The sequence below is a fragment of the Lolium perenne genome, chromosome 3, assembly GCF_019359855.2.
Source record: "Lolium perenne isolate Kyuss_39 chromosome 3, Kyuss_2.0, whole genome shotgun sequence".
NCBI lineage: Eukaryota > Viridiplantae > Streptophyta > Magnoliopsida > Poales > Poaceae > Lolium > Lolium perenne.
In genome coordinates this window covers 10,796,544-10,816,215 of record NC_067246.2, presented here as the reverse complement: position 1 = coordinate 10,816,215, position 19,672 = coordinate 10,796,544, and positions in this window count along the sequence as shown.

The window sequence follows — 19,672 nt, the reverse complement described above, 5'->3', positions numbered from 1 at the left end:
TTAACTTGTGGCAACCTGGCTGCTTCTCATTGCGCGCATGAGAAGATCATGCATTTCATGTGCATTTTATTACTTAAGAAATACTAGTAAACAAGGTACAATCAAACTAAAACATCTAGTTTTGACTATTAATTAATGAGGGAATAACTTGATTGTAAGACGAAAATGGTAGCACGTACTGGATTCCTCATGCAAAATACATTCATAACATAGAATTTCATATTTTCACCTAATTTATGTATACAAAAGTTAATGGTTAAAAGTTCCTAAGAGAGACCATGACAATGTCCAAGAAGCCATATATTTACTAGCGGAAATGATAGTTGCTGGTTTCGGTGAAAATATCCTAAACAGTTCGCAGAAAGAAAATGAAGCTCATATAGAAAATTGCAGTTGCAATTTTGCTTATCTTAAGTAAATAAAACTAGGAGCATGCACAAAGTAGATTTTGCAGGAAGGTACGGATTTAACTTGCATTGTTCATGCGGTTCGTGGACATTTTATTTTATTTTGCAACACTACTACTCACTTGGCCGGTTTGCAGATAGATGGTTTCATAAAAAGCTTGCGATCAAACTTTTCTTTATAAAAGCAGTAACAATTAATTTACCACGAAAGTATTTGCACGAACAAGTGGTATGCAAGTGTAACTCAAGATAAACTTTGAATGTACAATATTTGTAGGCAGGGAAACACCTCAAATCTTACAAACCTACATCAGAAATCATACCTCTTAAGTTATATATGTACTTTGTACTTTTTATAGCATGCATAATGGCGCGTATCAGCCTGCATTTTCCCTGCAAAAATGCTAAAACTGCGATGTGGATGGTTATTCCAATTACGGAAAAACCCAAATATCATAAAAATATGTCTTCCGCGTTGGTCAATACTTAGCATATATAATAGTAAATTTATGGTTAATCCCATGAAGGTTAATCCCGTTGTAGGTGCAACATTCATTCAGGTATTGATGGTTAATTACATGATGGAAAATCGAAATATAACCAGAATATTGTGTCCACGTTATTTAGTTCCTTGGAATCTTCAATTTATTAAATAACTAGCTAGCATACGTACTGCAATTTGCTTGCTGTCACTTGCAGCTTAAATATATATCTAGGCACGTTATCGAATTAGCTGGCTATAGTCGTGATTTATTCCACCGTGGAAGACTAGCCACTTGTCAGTTTTTTAAACCTACCCAAAAAGATGCAAAGTTGCTCCATGTCAATTGACCCGACCGTGGAAATCATCAAAAGTGAAAAGGACATGCCCCCTTTACATGCTGCGTAATTAGGTGCTTCATAACTAGTGTATATAAACGCAATTGGGCACGCTGGTCTGATTTGCTAGCTCTTTGTTTCTTCAAATTAAAAGCCCATCTAAAATGAACATGGTTGACGAAAACAAGATTTAGTCGACAGTTGTGAGCGCGTGACTCTATCCATGAAAACGTGTGCTGAGGACAACTTGCGTGGATGTTTTCGTCTCCTTTGTAATCCAAAAACATACGTAGTAAACAAGATTTATCTGTGTTGCTAGCAAATCATACACATAATCTACTATCTATAATATATTGCTGGTCTATTAGGTGGTGATTTGTGACAAAGGGATCTTCTGGAAATAAGATTGTGCTACTGCTGACCGAGAGCCAATGCAGAGCCGTGAGGGGACGTACTACACTTAACAATTCTACTGAGGTACGGTGCCAACAAGATGGTAATGCAGTTTAGTAAAATTGTTTGGCGTCTGATATAGCGAAGTTACAGGCGGTACATATATACTGCACCATCTGAACTATAACCGAAAATCAGAATGGAATTCAGAAGTCGATACCTACATGAATTCAGGCCTCAATCCTGGTAGCCCAGCACCAAAATTTACGAGAATACTTGGCCCATTGGAGACTGGCTGCACTGCAGACTGGGAGCGGGGCAAAACGTATTCGCCGGTCATAACGGGCGTTGTCTTGCGCTCCGCTCAGAGGTCTGGGCCGGCCCATTACCGAGGGTAGGGCTTTTCCTTTGTTTTTTTTTCCATCTTCTGTTTTTCTTTTTTCTTTCGGTTTTTTCCTGGTTCTGATGGGTTTTTCTCTCTAGTTTCCGGTTTGGCCGTTCGGTTTTTTACGAATTTTTATATTTCGAACTTTATCAAATCAGAACTTTTTTTCTAAGTTTGAACTTTTCAGATTTGTACTTTTCTCCAATTTGAACATTTTTTTATTTTGAAGAATTTTAAATTTGACAATTTTTCAAGTTTGAACTATTTTCAGATTTTATTTTTGAAAAATTATTATTTTTTAGTTTGAACTATTTTCAGGTTCAAACTATTTTTTGATTTTGGAACATTTTCTTCTTTGAACTTTTTAAAATTTGAAGTTTTTCCCAAATTTGAATATTATTCGATTTTGAAACATCTTCGTTTTCTAGATTTTTTTCGATTTTGAATTTTGTTCAGTACATATTTTGAATATTTGTTCTGGAAAGATGAAGAAACCGTGCAACTCACGTTGTCACGCTCGAAAGAGAAAAGAGAGAAGACCGACAGAATAAATGGGCCTGGCCCAACATTAATTCCTTCACGCGGAACCATTCTCGTGTCCGCTTAGAGCGATATACAAAAGCCCACCTAGTAGGAAGGAGAGGAAGAAAGAGAAGGGCTAGATTATGGATGGCATCCAAAACCGAACGATGAAGTAAACGTCGGTGGCTAGGAGGCTGAGCTTCCATGGCCCGAGAGTGGCTTAGAGCATCTCTAGCAGAACTCTCAAGAGGCCATGCCCTCCCAACTGGATTATTTCGGTTGACATGTGGTTTTAGTCATTTTGTGTTGTCCCATCTAGGATCCACATATTGGATCCAACCCAATAAAATTTATCGGATGCACTAGATGTGGGCCCACATGCCTGCTATATACTCAGGCCAGAGGGGAATTTGGAACTGCAACCATCGGCGCATCGCCTCCTCTTTCATCGTGTACCACGTCCTCCTACGCAATACCTCCAGGGCATGTCCAATGGATCTAACAGCGAATGTGGGGGCCTCTCCACGTTGTCGTGAGGCTTCGGACGAACGCCATCCATGTAGCTCAGAAGGAGAAGTAACCGCTGGCCAGTGCGGTTGAAGGTTGTCGTGCACGAGTGATACGTCTCAAACCTATATATAATTTCTTATGTTCCATGCTACTTTTATGATGATACTCACATGTTTTATACATACTTTATGTCATATTTATGCATTTTCCGGCTCTAACCTATTGACAAGATGCCGAAGAGCCAGTTGTTGTTTTCTGCTGTTTTTGGTTTCAGAAATCCTAGTAAGGAAATATTCTCGGAATTGGACGAAATCAACGCCCAGGGCCTTATTTTTCCACGAAGCTTCCAGAAGACCGAAAGGGAAACGAAGTGGGGCGACGAGGCACCGACACAACAGGGCGGCGTGGCCCAGGTCTTGGCCGCGCGGCCCTGGTGTGTGGGGCCCTCGCGTCGCCACCCGACCTACCCTTCCGCCTACTTAAAGCCTTCGTCGCGAATATCCCAGTATCGAGAGCCACGATACGGAAAACCTTCCAGAGACGCCGCCGCCGCCAATCCCATCTCGGGGGATTCAGGAGATCGCCTCCGGCACCCTGCCGGAGAGGGGAATCATCTCCCGGAGGGCTCTTCATCGCCATGATCGCCTCCGGATCGATGTGTGAGTAGTTCACCCCTGGACTATGGGTCCATAGCAGTAGCTAGATGGTTGTCTTCTCCTCATTGTGCTATCATGTTAGATCTTGTGAGCTGCCTATCATGATCAAGATCATCTATTTGTAATGCTACATGTTGCGTTTGTTGGAATCCGATGAATATGGAATACTATGTTATGTTGATTATCAATCTATCATATATGTGTTGTTTATGATCTTGCATGCTCTCCGTTGCTAGTAGAGGCTCTGGCCAAGTTGATACTTGTAACTCCAAGAGGGAGTAATTATGCTCGATAGTGGGTTCATGCCTCCATTAAATGCAGGACGATGACGAGAAAGTTCTAAGGTTGTGGATGTGCTGTTGCCACTAGGGATAAAACATCAATGCTTTGTCTAAGGATATTTGTGTTGATTACATTACGCACCATACTTAATGCAATTGTCTGTTGTTTGCAACTTAATACTGGAAGGGGTGCGGATGCTAACCTGAAGGTGGACTTTTTAGGCATAGATGCATGCTGGATAGCGGTCTATGTACTTTGTCGTAATGCCCAATTGAATTTCACACTACTCATCATGATATGTATGTGCATTGTTATGCCCTCTCTATTTGTCAATTGCCCAACTGTAATTTGTTCACCCAACATGCTATTTCTTATCGGAGAGACACCTCTAGTGAACTGTGGACCCCGGTCCATTCTTTTATATCGAATACAATCTACTGCAATACTTGTTCTTACTGTTCTTCGCAAACATCATTTTCCACACCATACATTTAATCCTTTGCTTACAGCAAGCCGGTGAGATTGACAACCTCGCTGTTAAGTTGGGGCAAAGTATTTGGATTGTGTTGTGCAGGTTCCACGTTGGCTCCGGAATCCCTGGTGTTGCGCCGCACTACACTCCGCCACCAACAACCTTCACGTGTTCCTTGACTCCTACTAGTTCGATAAACTTTGGTTTCTTACTGAGGGAAAACTTGCTGTTGTACTCATCATACCTTCCTCTTGGGGTTCCCAACGGACGAGTGCTTTACCGTCACAAGAAAGCTACTTTCTGGCACCGTTGCAATCCAACTCCCACGTCAGCAACGAGCGCAGTAAAAACAAAGCAACTAGGCCAACATCCACGAGACCTGAATTACGCTATCCCAGAGGCAATGAGCTACCGCCCGGTGACACCCGCGGGAAGCCATGATGGGTATTAGTGCTCGCACCATGCCAATGCACGCGGGACCCTCTCAGAGCGCCGAAAAGGCTACATGAAGTGGCTAGGATGTCTGCGAGGAGCACGAAGCCAAGGCCCTTCTCTGGGAGGGCGGCGATGAGGCGGTGGTGAACCCTAACAATGAGGTTGCGCACCACCGTATTATGCATGTACGGGAGGAGTACTAGTGAGCGCTGCCTGTGAGCACCCATAAGCGTTGCCGCTACGAGATCCCGATGAGATGTATCCTAGGAGGTAGATCTAGGGTTAGGGTTAGGGCACCGTTCCCCTCGGCTATGTGAGGTGTATGGTAACCTTGATGAACTACGTATGCTTCTGTTCTATAAATGAATATGAATTAATGCAAAATCATGAACATGCCCCATAATTACATTGAACACAAAAATAATCATCTGCATTCTAAGAAAATAATTACTTAGCAACAACACCACTACACATGTTGAGAGGAAGTTTATTTGGACAAGAAACATCTATAGTATGCATTAAATATTTTCTACTAGTCAACATATTTCGTTTAAGTGCCGCCACTCACATATTCAGTCCATAAAATTGGATCTTGTGTAACATCAGATTAACAAAGTGAAAAGGTTGTCCACCTTATAGATATACAACACGAAAGAAATGATGATCAACTTAGGGTGCAATACCCCAATGGTGCAATGTTGAAATACTTTCCCATGTAAACATGGTTCTGGTCTAGCTCATTACTCATAATCAGTCAAACCCACAGCAAGCATATATAGTGGTATTTCCTTCCAAACCTTACTTTCTCATGCGTTTTGAATTACACAAAAAAGGTATTTTGAAAAGGTTGGAAACACAACACACATACTCTACTTGGAATAGGAAGTTCTATATAGGTAGATATGATATACATGTGGGCTCGACTGAAATTGGAACAACTCTATGATTGTGTAACAATTTATTTCTTTATGCTAGCAAGAAGTCTAAAAGCATGCAGTAGTATCCATAGAGCTATTCATTAATCATAAAACAATAATATTTAAAATTAAACATCTATATATAATAGTGAGAAACAACACTTAATAAGGAACATAAAAAATCATCACTCAATAGAGCATGTGAAACTACAAACACCATACACAGAATAAATTTCATCTTTAGGCATTCCTCATTTTCTTTTATAACCATGCAACTTTATTTTATTTAACATTCAGAGAAAAAGAGTTTGGTACAGTACCTTATCAATATGCATTATAAATGTTCAATATGATAGTAATTTCATCTTCAAAAACAAAACAAGACACAAATAAAACAAGGACACTTCAAGTTTTTGCGAAAAATCGATGTTGCTCAAACAATAGAGTTTAGAGGTGCTCAAACTGTGAGTATTAGAATGAATTCAGTGGGGTTTCATGGTAATACCTAATATTATGATATTAACCATAATTTAATTAATCTTCGCATAATATTCCTCCATTCCCTGTGAAAAAACTTCAACACAAAATTTTCTTCTCATTCTTTTCTATGGAGCGACATTAGTGGCACAAATATAACTTGCTTGCTATCAAAATATTCAAAGCTAAAATATTTCCTTTATGTACCAGATTTCACATCAAGTTATACGCATTCTCATAAATTCAAAAGATTCAAGAAAAATCATTTTGGAACTCAAAAGAATAGAACAAACATAACAAGACAGAATATGTCAAATAATTTGATAGCAGCAAAACTGTACTTTCTCGACCACTTAGATATATCAGGAATTTTTTACAATATTTTTTATATAGATGATGAAATATTACAGCTACTGTGAATTTTTCTTGATTTTAGGAGTTACCAAAAAAATCAGACACTAAAAAGTGCAGCGTAGAAAACAACAACTCCATATTTTATTTACAACTTAAATCATCCAAATGGTAAAAACTTGATACTTTATTTAAAAACCATAGAGTAAACTAACATAAAACCAACATGCTATAGAAAGCATATAGAACAAAAAACCAAAATAAAAACATCTCGGGTTGTAAAGCATTTTCTTTATAACCATATAGGTAGGCTTAAATGTTTCAAGTGATATGGAAATTATGTGGTAGCTTATATTGCGCCACCTCATTGGGAGCGACGATTTGGCTCCCGGGAGCATTTGCTCCCGGTTTTTTCGAAAAATCAGAACAAATCGAAAAATTATCAAAAAAATTCCGAAACAAAATTATGCACGTACCTGACCATGGCACGCACCACCGTGTAAAATGTCGTTGCAAAATGTCATCGTATGCGTCCTGGGCAAAAATGACAAATTGTCAGAAATTTGTCATTTTTGTCCAGGACGCATACGATGACATTTCGCAGCGACATTTCACAAGGTGGTGCGTGCCATGGTCAGGTACGCGCATGATTTTTTTCGATTTTTTTTGAAAAACAAAATTTGCTCCCCAAAAATCCCGGAGCAAATGCTCCCGGGAGCCAAGATGAATTTCCGCACCTCCTTCTTCTTCTTAGAATTAATATAAGAAAATAAAATACCAGGGTCACATGGTGTGATCATACCAATAGATATATTTAACACTTTAAAACACATTAGCACTCAACATAATATATGCAACAAGTAATATCGAAATCTAACTTTCTTCCTATGCCTTCGGATTTTATACATGAATGAATCAAAGCCAATAAGAGTATACCAAAACATATATACAGTAAGTAAATGCAACTTATAATTATCATCAGCATAGATAGGGTGCTTATTTCCTCCTCTTTCATCATAATTGCACTTACTTGAAGAAAATTTCATAGGGTGCCTATTTGAGTCATGAATCTTAGAAAATTGTGGAATATAAAGAGGATCATTAAATTTACTATGGGATTCATAATCATGCTTTTCTATTTCAAAATAGTTATTAACTAGTACTACTTTTAATCATGACATCATGGCTGCAAGAAAATTTTCCATAGGCATAAGATAGTTGCAAACCATACAAGTAATTCTCAACATGAACATATATCTCCTCTATTGTGTGAATAGGAGATTTTAATAATAACATGGAATTCTCATGAATGAGAGAATTATCATAAATAGCAATTTTATCATTTTTATCCTCACATAACATAGTACTTTCTAGGGTTTTCTATTTCCGTGCCCCTGCTTTGTTAGTTGTACTCAGTTTTCCCCAGCTCGTTAGTTTTTCCTCAGTTTCTCCCTCCCTATAGTTTGAAATCCCTCGCAGAAGCTCGGACGGGAGGGTTGCCATTAGGTCAGAGGCCTTACCGTTACCGTTAATCTGACGGGTAGGGCTGTGATGTCTACGGGAGCTTATATTCTTGTAGACAGTGTTGGGCCTCCAAGAGCAGAGGTTTGTAGAACAGCAGCAAGTTTGCCTTAAGTGGATCACCCAAGGTTTATCGAACTCAGGGAGGAAGAGGTCAAAGATATCCCTCTCAAGCAACCCTGCAATCACAATGCAAGAAGTCTCTTGTATCCCCAACACACCAAATACACTTGTCAGATGTATAGGTGCACTAGTTCGGCGAAGAGATAGTGAGATGCAAGTAATATGGATGAGTATGAGTGGTAATAGCAATCTGAATAAAATATGGCAGCGAGTAAACATGCAACAAAACAGTAAACAAACGGAGATTCAATGCTTGGAAACAAGGCCTAGGGATCCTACTTTCACTAGTGGACACTCTCAATATTGATCACATAATAAAACCACTCTACACTCTCTTGTTGGATGATGAACACCGCTATTTGTGTAGGGCTACAAGAGCACCTCAATGCCGGAGTTAACAAGCTCCACAACATTCGATATTCATATTTAAATAACCTTAGAGTGCATGATAGATCGACACAATTATACCGAGTACTAACATAGCATGCACACCGTCACCGACAGACTATGATAGGGGGAATAGATCACATCAATACCATCATAGTAATAGTTAACTTCATAATCTACAAGAGATCATAATCATAGCATATACCAAGTACTTCATGATGCACACACTGTCAACATTACATCATGGAGGAGGAATAGACTACTTTAATAACATCACTAGAGTAGCACATAGATGATATTCAACTAGATCACAAAGAGAGAGAGATGAACCACATAGCTACAGCGGAGCCCTCAGCCCCAGGGGTGAATTACTCCCTCCTCATCATGGAGACAGCGATGGCGGTGAAGATGGCGGTGGAGACGGCGGTGGAGACGACTCTGGGGGCAATTCCCCGTCCCGGCAGGGTGCCGGAACAGAGACTTCTGTCCCCCGAATTGGAGTTTCGCGATGGCGGTGGCTCTGGAAGGTTTTCTCGGGTTTCGTCGAACTGGTCGAGGTTTTTATGTCAGGGACGATTATATAGGCGGAGAGGCGGAGTCGGAGGGGCCACAGGGGGCCCACACACTAGGGGGGCGCCCCCCCTTGGGCCGCGCCGCCCTGTGGGGTGGGGCCCCCTGGCTCCCCTCTGACTTTTCTCCGGTGCTCTGGAAGCTTCCCGAAATTATAAGATCTCCGGTGTTGATTTCGTCCGATTCCGAAAATATTTCCTTACTAGGATTTCTGAAACCAAAAACAGCAGAAAACAGCAACTGGCCTTTCGGCATCTCGTCAATAGGTTAGTTCCGAAAAATGCATAAATATGACATAAAGTGTGCATAAAACATGTAGATATCATCAATAATGTGGCATGGAACATAAGAAATTATCGATACGTCGGAGACGTATCAGCATCCCCAAGCTTAGTTTCTGCTCGTCCCGAGCAGGTAAACGATAAACAAAGATAATTTCTTAAGTGACATGCTATCATAATCTTGATCAATACTATTGTAAAGCATATGAGATGAATGCAGCGATTCGAAGCAATGATGAAGATAATGAGTAAACTAATGAATCATATAGCAAAGAATTTTCATGAATAATACTTTCAAGACAAGCATCAATAAGACTTGCATAAGAGTTACTCATAAAGCAATAAATTCGAAGTAAAGGTATTGAAGCAACACAAAGGAAGATAAAGTTTCAGCAATTGCTTTCAACTTGTAACATGTATATCTCATGGATAGTTGTCAACATAAAGCAATATAACGAGTGCAATAAGTAAACATGTAAGAATCAATGCACACAGTTGATACAAGTGTTTGCTTCTAAGATAGAAAGAATAGGTAAACTGACTCAACAATAAAGTAGAAGATAGGCCCTTCACAGAGGGAAGCATTGATTACTATATTTGTGCTAGAGCTTTTTATTTTGAAAACAAGAAACAATTTTGTCAACGGTAGTAATAAAGCATATGTGTTATGTATAAGACATCTTATAAGTTGCAAGCCTCATGCATAGTATACTAATAGTGCTCGCACCTTGTCCTAATTAGCTTGGGTTAACACGGATTATCATTGCATAGCATATGTTTCAACCAAGTGTCACAAAGGGGTACCTCTATGCCGCCTGTACAAAGGTCTAAGGAGAAAGCTCGCACTGGATTTCTCGCTTTTGATTATTCTCAACTTAGACATCCATACCGGGACAACATAGACAACAAATAATGGACTCCTCTTTAATGCATAAGCATTCAACAACAGTTATTATTCTCATAAGAGATTGAGGATTAGCTGTCCACACGGAAACTTCCACCATGAATCATGGCTTTAGTTAGCGGCCCAATGTTCTTCTGTAACAGTATGCATACTCAAACCATTTGATTGTGAAAACCGCCCTTACTTCAGACAAGACGAACATGCATAGCAACTCACATGATATTCAACAAAGGTAAAAGAGTTGATGGCGTCCCCAGAAAACATGGTTACCGCTCAACAAGCAACTTACTAAGAAATAAGACACATAAGTACATATTCTTCACCACGATAGTTTTTAAGCTATTTTATCCCATGAGCTATATATTGCAAAGGTAAAGAATAGAAATTTTAAAGGTAGCACTCAAGTAATGTACTTTGGAATGGCGGAGAAATACCATGTAGTAGTAGGTATGGTGGACACAAATGGCATGGTTATTGGCTCAAGGATTTGGATGCACGAGAAGAATTCCTCTCAATACAAGGCTAGGCTAGCAAGGTTGTTTGAAGCAAACTCAAGTATGAAACGGTGCAGCAAGACTCACATATGAACATATTGCAAACATTATAAGACTTTACATCGTCTCCTTGTTGTTCAAACACCTTAACCAGAAAATATCTAGACTCTAGAGAAACTAATCATGCAAACCAAATTTTAACAAGCTCTATGTAGTTCTTCACTAATGGGTACAATGTACATGATGCAAGAGCTTAAACATGATCTATATGAGCACAAAAATTGCCAAATATCAAATTATTCAAGACATTATACCAATTACCACATGTAGCATTTCCCGTTTCCAACCATATAACAATTAACGAAGCAGTTTCAACCTTCGCCATGAAAATTAAAAGCTAAGAACACATGTGTTCATATGAACCAGCGGAGCGTGTCTCTCTCCCACACAAGCATTTATTCAAACAAAAACAAAAACAAACAGACGCTCCAAGTAAAGTACATAAGATGTGACCGAATAAAAATATAGTTTCAAGAGAAGGAACCTGATAATTTGTCGATAAAGAAGGGGATGCCTTGGGCATCCCCAAGCTTAGATGCTTGAGTCTTCTTGAAATATGCAGGGATGAACCACCGGGGCATCCCCAAGCTTAGACTTTTCACTCTTCTTGATCGTAGTATATCATCCTCCTCTCTTGACCCTTGAAAACTTCCTTCACACCAAACTCGAAACAAACTCATTAGAGGGTTAGTGCTTAATCAAAAACTCACATGTTAAGAGGTGACACAATCATTCTTAACACTTCTGGACATTGCTCAAAGCTACTGGAAGTCAATGGAACAAAGAAATCCATCCCACATAGCAAAAGAAGCAATGCGAAATAAAAGGCAGAATCTGTCAAAACAGAACAGTCCGTAAAGACGAATTTTATTGAGGCACCAGACTTGCTCAAATGAAAATGCTCAAATTGAATGAAAGTTGCATACATATCTGAGGATCACTCACGTAAATTGGCATAATTTTATGAGTTATCTACAGAGAATTTTGCCCAGATTCGTGACAGCAAAGAAATCTGTTTCTGTGCAGTAATCCAAATCTAGTATGAACCTTACTATCAACGACTTTACTTGGCACAACAAAACATAAAACTAAGATAAGGAGAGGTTGCTACAGTAGTAAACAACTTCCAAGACACAAATATAAAACAAAGTACTGTAGCAAAATAACACATGGGTTATCTCCCAAGGAGTTCTTTCTTTATAGCCATTAAGATGGGCTCAGCAGTTTCAATGATGCACTCGCAGGAAATAGTATTTGAAGCAAAAAGAGAGCATTAAGAGGCAAATTCAAAACACATTTAAGTTTAACCCATTTCCTATGCAAAGGAATCTTGTACACAAATGAATTCATGAAGAACAAAGTGACAAGCATAAGAGGATAAAACACGAGTAGCTTCAAGATTCTCAACATAAAGAGGGGAAACTTAATATTATTAAGATGCCTATAACCATGTTTCCCTCTCTCATAATAACTTTCAGTAGCATCATTGATGAAATCCACAATATACCCATCACTTAAAACATTCTTATCATGGTTCATATGCATAAAAGTATCATTAATTTTGGCATAAGAAGAATTCTTCTCATTAATAGTAATTGGAGCGAGATTATTATCAAGAATTTGAACATGGTAAACAAGTTGCATATTAAGGGAATTGTTTTTGGTAATCCAATCATGACTATGACAAGTTTCATAAGGATAGTTATAACCTATATCATAGCATTCTTTATAATAATCATCAAAGGTCGGAGGCACATTGTCATCATAAGAAATAGAATAGTTATCTTTCACAGTCGGTTTATCTGTGACCATACCATCATTGTTATTAGAAGGAGATGTATCAAACACATAATGATCAGTAGCAAAAGGATTTTCAAACACCTCTTCCCCAAGCTTAGAGCTTTCTATATCATTATGGGAGGAAGCATAGATAGCACTGATACTATGGTAATTATTATCATCCTCATTTTCAGAATTAGTTTCCCAGAGATTTGCAATATCAAAAGTAGTGTGCTCATTCAAATCATGATCACTAATGTATGTAAAGAGCATAGGAAGATCATCGTATTCAGATTCATTATCATAATAATCATTAGGAGCAACATACTTACGGTTACCTAGCGTTATCTCATTCACGCGGGGATATGCCGTTAGCTCTTTCTTTTTATTCTCCTTCTTCTTCTTCTTCTTCTTCTTCTTCTTCTTCTTCTTCTTCTTCTTCCTCGTTCCCTTCTTCTTCTCTTCCTTCTCCTTGTTCCCTTCTTTAGGAGGAAGAGGCTTGAAGGGTGGCTTGTCCGCATAACCTGGTTTACTTTCAGAAACAATAGAAGAAACTTGGGAGGATTCCTCCTTTTCATTAATTAGTTCAAAACACACAGCGGTCCTATCATATTTTGGCAAGGTGTCATCTTCTAAAATATTTTGTATGGCAATTATTAATGCAATAAGAAAAACACCCACGCAGGACATCATCAATATCAAGATCACTCATATGTAACAAAGAGATTTTTCTTGATAGCTCTTCGCACCACAAAAATAAGGTAAGTTCATCATGCTGATTAGGAGTAATTTCATCATTACAATACAAATTTGCAGCACTCATGGGGTGCGAATTATCATTGGAGGAGCATTGAAAATTAAAATGACCCACTTTATGACAAAGTTCACAAATAAAAGGATAACTACAACATACTTTTTTACCAAGATCATCTAGAGCCCTAGACCACTTTCTAGTTTTTTCATTCATATGGTGGATACAATATTCAGCTTTGATTTGATTAATTCCACAGGGTCTATGCATTCCACAAAAATTAACATGCTTATAGGAAATAGCATTCTTAGGAGTTTGAGCATGCTTATTGTAATAATTAACAACAATTTCATTCTTCACGCAAGCCTCTTTAAAAGGTTCATGATACTTATCAAAATTCTTCTTAGGCAATTCAAAATGAGAGGCAAAAGCTTTATAAAGATTTGCAGCAACTTGAGAGTCAAGACCATAAGTAGCACTCATATTTCGGAATTTATCAGTATCCATAAAAGCTTCAATGCATTCATAATCATAATTTATACCTGACTCTTTACCTTCATTGTTCTCCCATCCTTCAGCGTTCTCCTCAATCCGCTCAAGAAGATCCCACCTAGCTTCAACCTCCTTGCTTGTGAAAGATCCCTCCGAACATGCGTCCAGATAGTCCTTGTGTTGTCTTGAAAGCCTCGCATAAAAATTGTTAACAATAACATTACGGGGGAGCTCATGAATGGGACATTTGATCATTAGTGACTTCAATCTCCCCCACGCTTGGGAAATACTCTCTCCATCACGAGGATAAAAGTTATAGATATAATTCCTGTCAATATGCACTTCATGAGGAGGATAAAATTTAGAATAAAAGAGAGGTACAATTTCCTCCCAACCAAGAGAATGACTATTCTTCAACAATTTATACCAATGCGCCGCTTTACCAGACAGCGAAAAAGAGAATAACTTCTTCCTTACTTCATCCATAGAGATACCTGCACACTTGAATAACCCGCATAATTCATGCAAAAACAGTAAATGATCTCCAGGATGGACAGTTCCATCCCCTTTATAGCGGTTGTCAATAACACGTTCAATAATTTTCATGGGTATCTTGAAAGCAGTACTTGCAGTTGGTGGATTTAAAATATCACAAGCATCATTAGAGTTATCACATATGGGAGATAAAGCATTATCAGAACAAATTTTCTCCCCTAAAGATGGGAAGCTAAAAAGATCATAGAAACTAGCTTCCCCAAGCTTAGACTTATCCATAGCATTAGCAGTGATTGCGTTCATACCAATAACATTGCTACTAGCATGCAAATGAGGTTCCATAGGTTCTTTAATTTTCGCATCACACAATTCATGTCTTAACTTAGGAAATAAAATAAGAAGCTCATTGTTGTCCATTATGCCTAACTAGTGTAAACAAGAAACAAAAATATGCAATTGCAGGATCTAAAGGAAATAGCTTCGAGCACACACACAATGGCGCCAGAAAAGTACTGTTACCTGGAACCGGAGTATGAGTGCCTTTTACCTTTCCTCCCCGGCAACGGCGCCAGAAAAGTGCTTGATGTCTACGGGAGCTTCTATTCTTGTAGACAGTGTTGGGCCTCCAAGAGCAGAGGTTTGTAGAACAGCAGCAAGTTTCCCTTAAGTGGATCACCCAAGGTTTATCGAACTCAGGGAGGAAGAGGTCAAAGATATCCCTCTCAAGCAACCCTGCAATCACAATGCAAGAAGTCTCTTGTGTCCCCAACACACCAAATACACTTGTCAGATGTATAGGTGCACTAGTTCGGCGAAGAGATAGTGAGATGCAAGTAATATGGATGAGTATGAGTGGTAATAGCAATCTGAATAAAATATGGCAGCGAGTAAACATGCAACAAAACAGTAAAGAAATGGAGATTCAATGCTTGGAAACAAGGCCTAGGGATCCTACTTTCACTAGTGGACACTCTCAATATTGATCACATAATAAAACCACTCTACACTCTCTTGTTGGATGATGAACACCGCTATTTGTTTAGGGCTACAAGAGCACCTCAATGCCGGAGTTAACAAGCTCCACAACATTCGATATTCATATTTAAATAACCTTAGAGTGCATGATAGATCGACACAATTATACCGAGTACTAACATAGCATGCACACCGTCACCGACAGACTATGATAGGGGGAATAGATCACATCAATACCATCATAGTAATAGTTAACTTCATAATCTACAAGAGATCATAATCATAGCATATACCAAGTACTTCATGATGCACACACTGTCAATATTACATCATGGAGGAGGAATAGACTACTTTAATAACATCACTAGAGTAGCACATAGATGATATTCAACTAGATCACAAAGAGAGAGAGATGAACCACATAGCTACAGCGGAGCCCTCAGCCCCAGGGGTGAATTACTCCCTCCTCATCATGGAGACAGCGATGGCGGTGAAGATGGCGGTGGAGACGGCGGTGGAGACGACTCCGGGGGCAATTCCCCGTCCCGGCAGGGTGCCGGAACAGAGACTTCTGTCCCCCGAATTGGAGTTTTGCGATGGCGGCGGCTCTGGAAGGTTTTCTCGGGTTTCGTCGAACTGGTCGAGGTTTTTAGGTCAGGGACGATTATATAGGCGGAGAGGCGGAGTCGGAGGGGCCACAGGGGGCCCACACACTAGGGGGGCGCGCCCCCCCTTGGGCCGCGCCGCCCTGTGGGGTGGGGCCCCCTGGCTCCCCTCTGACTTTTCTCCGGTGCTCTGGAAGCTTCCCGAAATTATAGGATCTCCGGTGTTGATTTCGTTCGATTCCGAAAATATTTCCTTACTAGGATTTCTGAAACCAAAAACAGCAGAAAACAGCAACTGGCCTTTCGGCATCTCGTCAATAGGTTAGTTCCGGAAAACGCATAAATATGACATAAAGTGTGCATAAAACATGTAGATATCATCAATAATGTGGCATGGAACATAAGAAATTATCGATACGTCGGAGACGTATCAGGCTGCACAGAGGGCAGTTCCTCTCTGACCATCTCTATCGCTGACGCGTGGGCCGTTTTATTTCCTGATTGTATACGCGGTGCTGCCAATGACAAATGGGGCCGCTCTATAGAGCTACCGCAGCCAATGACCAGTGGGGTCGTCTATTTTTCAGGAAAAGTCATATATTACCGCTCTGTGGGGCTGCCGCAGCCAATGACCAGTGGGGTCGTCTATTTTTCAGGAAAAGACATATATTGCCGTTCTGTGGGGCTGCCGCAGCCAATGACCAGTGGGATCGTCTATTTATTTAGAGAAAATCATATATTGCCGCTCTGTGGGGCCTCCGCAGCCAATGACCGCTGGGGTCGTCTATTTATTTAGAGATTATCATATAGAACCGCTCTGTGGGGCCGCCTCAGCCAAAGGCAGGTGACTATTTTCGCAGCTTAATCTAAAGTGAATCTTATGCTAAACATGGTGCATCCCGACGGTGACCTAGCAGTGGCGGCGAGAATAGCCGTTCTGGCCATGCCGATATCAGCATCGACATCGGCATCGTTTGGAGGCTATGGTGCTCGAATCATGGTGGAAATTGCGATATTATTTTTTACATGCATAATATATAGAAAATAGCTAGATCTCTAAATCGATGCATATGAAGCTACATATATATTCTTGGTCATAATCCCCTTATCTAAAGTGGATGGATGCATGGCTTGACGTCATCGTCGCTTTCATCGTCAGTATCTTCGTCGTCCGAGTAGTAGTACTTCCTGCACATTGTTCCGTCGAACACCTTCACTGTGAGCACATCATCGCCTTCATATTTGAAGTGTACGAAGCAGCCGAAATCCACACCGTGCGCTATGGCGAAACTCTCCTAGCCCTTGTCGAGGTACATCCGGCCTTGTCCGTCAAATAGGACCTCCACGGTCCAGAGACGAGGACTGCAGTCAGCTGCTCGCAGATACACCTTAGCTGGCTCCTGGCCATCAAGATAGTCCGCAAACTTTTTTGGGATTGCCTGCAAAGAGATCGAGCACTGATCGTTTGAAATTAAAGGTTTTTAAGAACATGCCCATAATTAATCACATGCATCATATATGTGGGAACGCGTACGTACCTTCTTGACCAAAGGATCTTCATAGACGACGATGAAGAACTCCTCTATGATCAATGGCAGTGTTGACGGTGGTGGTGGCAATGATGATGATCCACCACCCCGGTCGCCCCTTCCCCTTCCGGTCCGCGTCCGAGACGTGGAAGCCATGGCAATGGATCAAGTATAGGTGAACGAAGAAGAGAGAGGAAGCACCTATTGACACAAGGGATGGCCGTTGTGGGTGTTTATAAGGGAGAGATGACCGTTGTAGGGGTTTACACAATAATTTAAGGTGGAGGTGACCGTTGTGGGGGTTTACACAATAAATTAAGGAGGAGATGACTATTGTGGGGGTATATATCTCAACAAAAAAGTAATGTGGACTATCTTGACGGAATGGTACTTCGTGATACCCTTTATCATTTTACCGTGAAAAGTAATGCTTAAAAGAAATGGTAATTCGTGATAGTTTATCATTTTACTGTAATGGCTACAAGAAATCGGTGATTGTTTATCATTTTTTTGCATGAAAAGTACTCCCTCCGGTCTCTTTTAATTGACTCGGATTTAGTACAACTTTATACTAAATTTGAGTCAATTAAATAAGACCGGTGGGATGGCTACAAGAAATCGGCGATGGTTTATCATTTTTTGAGTGGAAAGTAATGGCTACAAGAAATGGGTGATGGTGTATCATTTTTTGCGTGAAAAGTAATGGTTACAACAAATCGGTGATGGTTTATTATTTTTTGCGTGGAAAGTAATGGCTACAAGAAATGGGTGATGGTGTATCATTTTTTGCATGAAAAGTAATGGCTACAACAAATCGGTGATGGTTTATCATTTTTGCGTGAAAAATAATGCCTAAAAGAGTTTATAATTTAGCTCGTGAAAAATAATGCAGAAAACCAAACTTTAGCGTACTGGGTAACCGCCCTTTAGCATACATAGAGGGTGGAAGCTAACCGCCGATAGAGAGAGAGAGAGGGTGGTGGCCCCGACCAGAGAGAGAGATAGGGGTTATCCTGCCCGTTAGATCATACGATCAACGGTCGGCGGGCACGATCCGCGTGATATGTGCTAGACCAATCAGGGCAATGTTGGACGTCTGTGAGAATTTGTGAAGGGAGAGGGCAAAACTGAGTAGTATCAAGGAACCAAGGGCAAGTGAGTACTAAACAGACTAAGGGATTCAAATATAAGATTTAAAAATGGAAAATACGTGTTTTGTGCAATGAAACCTATCTTGGCCTACCTCAAACTATATGCAATAAAAATATACATGAGTCTAAAAATTATGGCCTCATTCAGACAAAGTATGTTTTGGGAAAAACTGTTTTGGGTAGGGCTTATTGTGGAAAACCATGCACCTTCATAGCTACTAGGTGATTTGAGAAGTGCAATTTGTGGTAAAACTTGATTTATCTATGATTTGAGAAGTGGCAATTTGTGGTAAAGACTCCATGAGTAAGTGCCACTCTTTTTCGAATTTTTTTGCACATTAAATAACTCATTTAACTAGTTAATCCCATTTGTTGACTCTCTGTTGACCTGCCACTTGAGGGTAAAACTGAGTATATTGCACTAGCCAGTATTAGCACTCAAGGGGAAAACTGAGCACACAAAAAAATGCTAGTATATGACTCGAGGGTATACCTGAGTATATCTAAATTTCCAGGGTTAGACTCGAGGACGCGTGTTGCGGTGCAGAAGTGGAAGACGTGCCATTGTTGATGCGTGTCGCGGCACAATAGTGGACGCGTAGGACGCGGGTCTCATTTAGGACGCGTAAGCCCCTCTCTCCCTCCCTCTGCACACAATACGTCTCATTCTCGCTCACGCACGAAACCACGCCTCTCACGTCCCATCAACTTCTCCAAATCGAAGGAAACAACCCCAACCGCCGAATAAACGCAACCCCACATGTCAACACGGAACGTTCAAATAAACGGATTCCTTCCGTCCGAGCTCCTTCTACGGGTTTCAGACAAAGGCTTGGGGAAAACTGAGGAAAAACTAAGGGGCTGGGGAAAACTGAGTATAACTAAGGACCCGAGGGCACGAAAATAGAAAGCCCTACTTTCTAAGCATA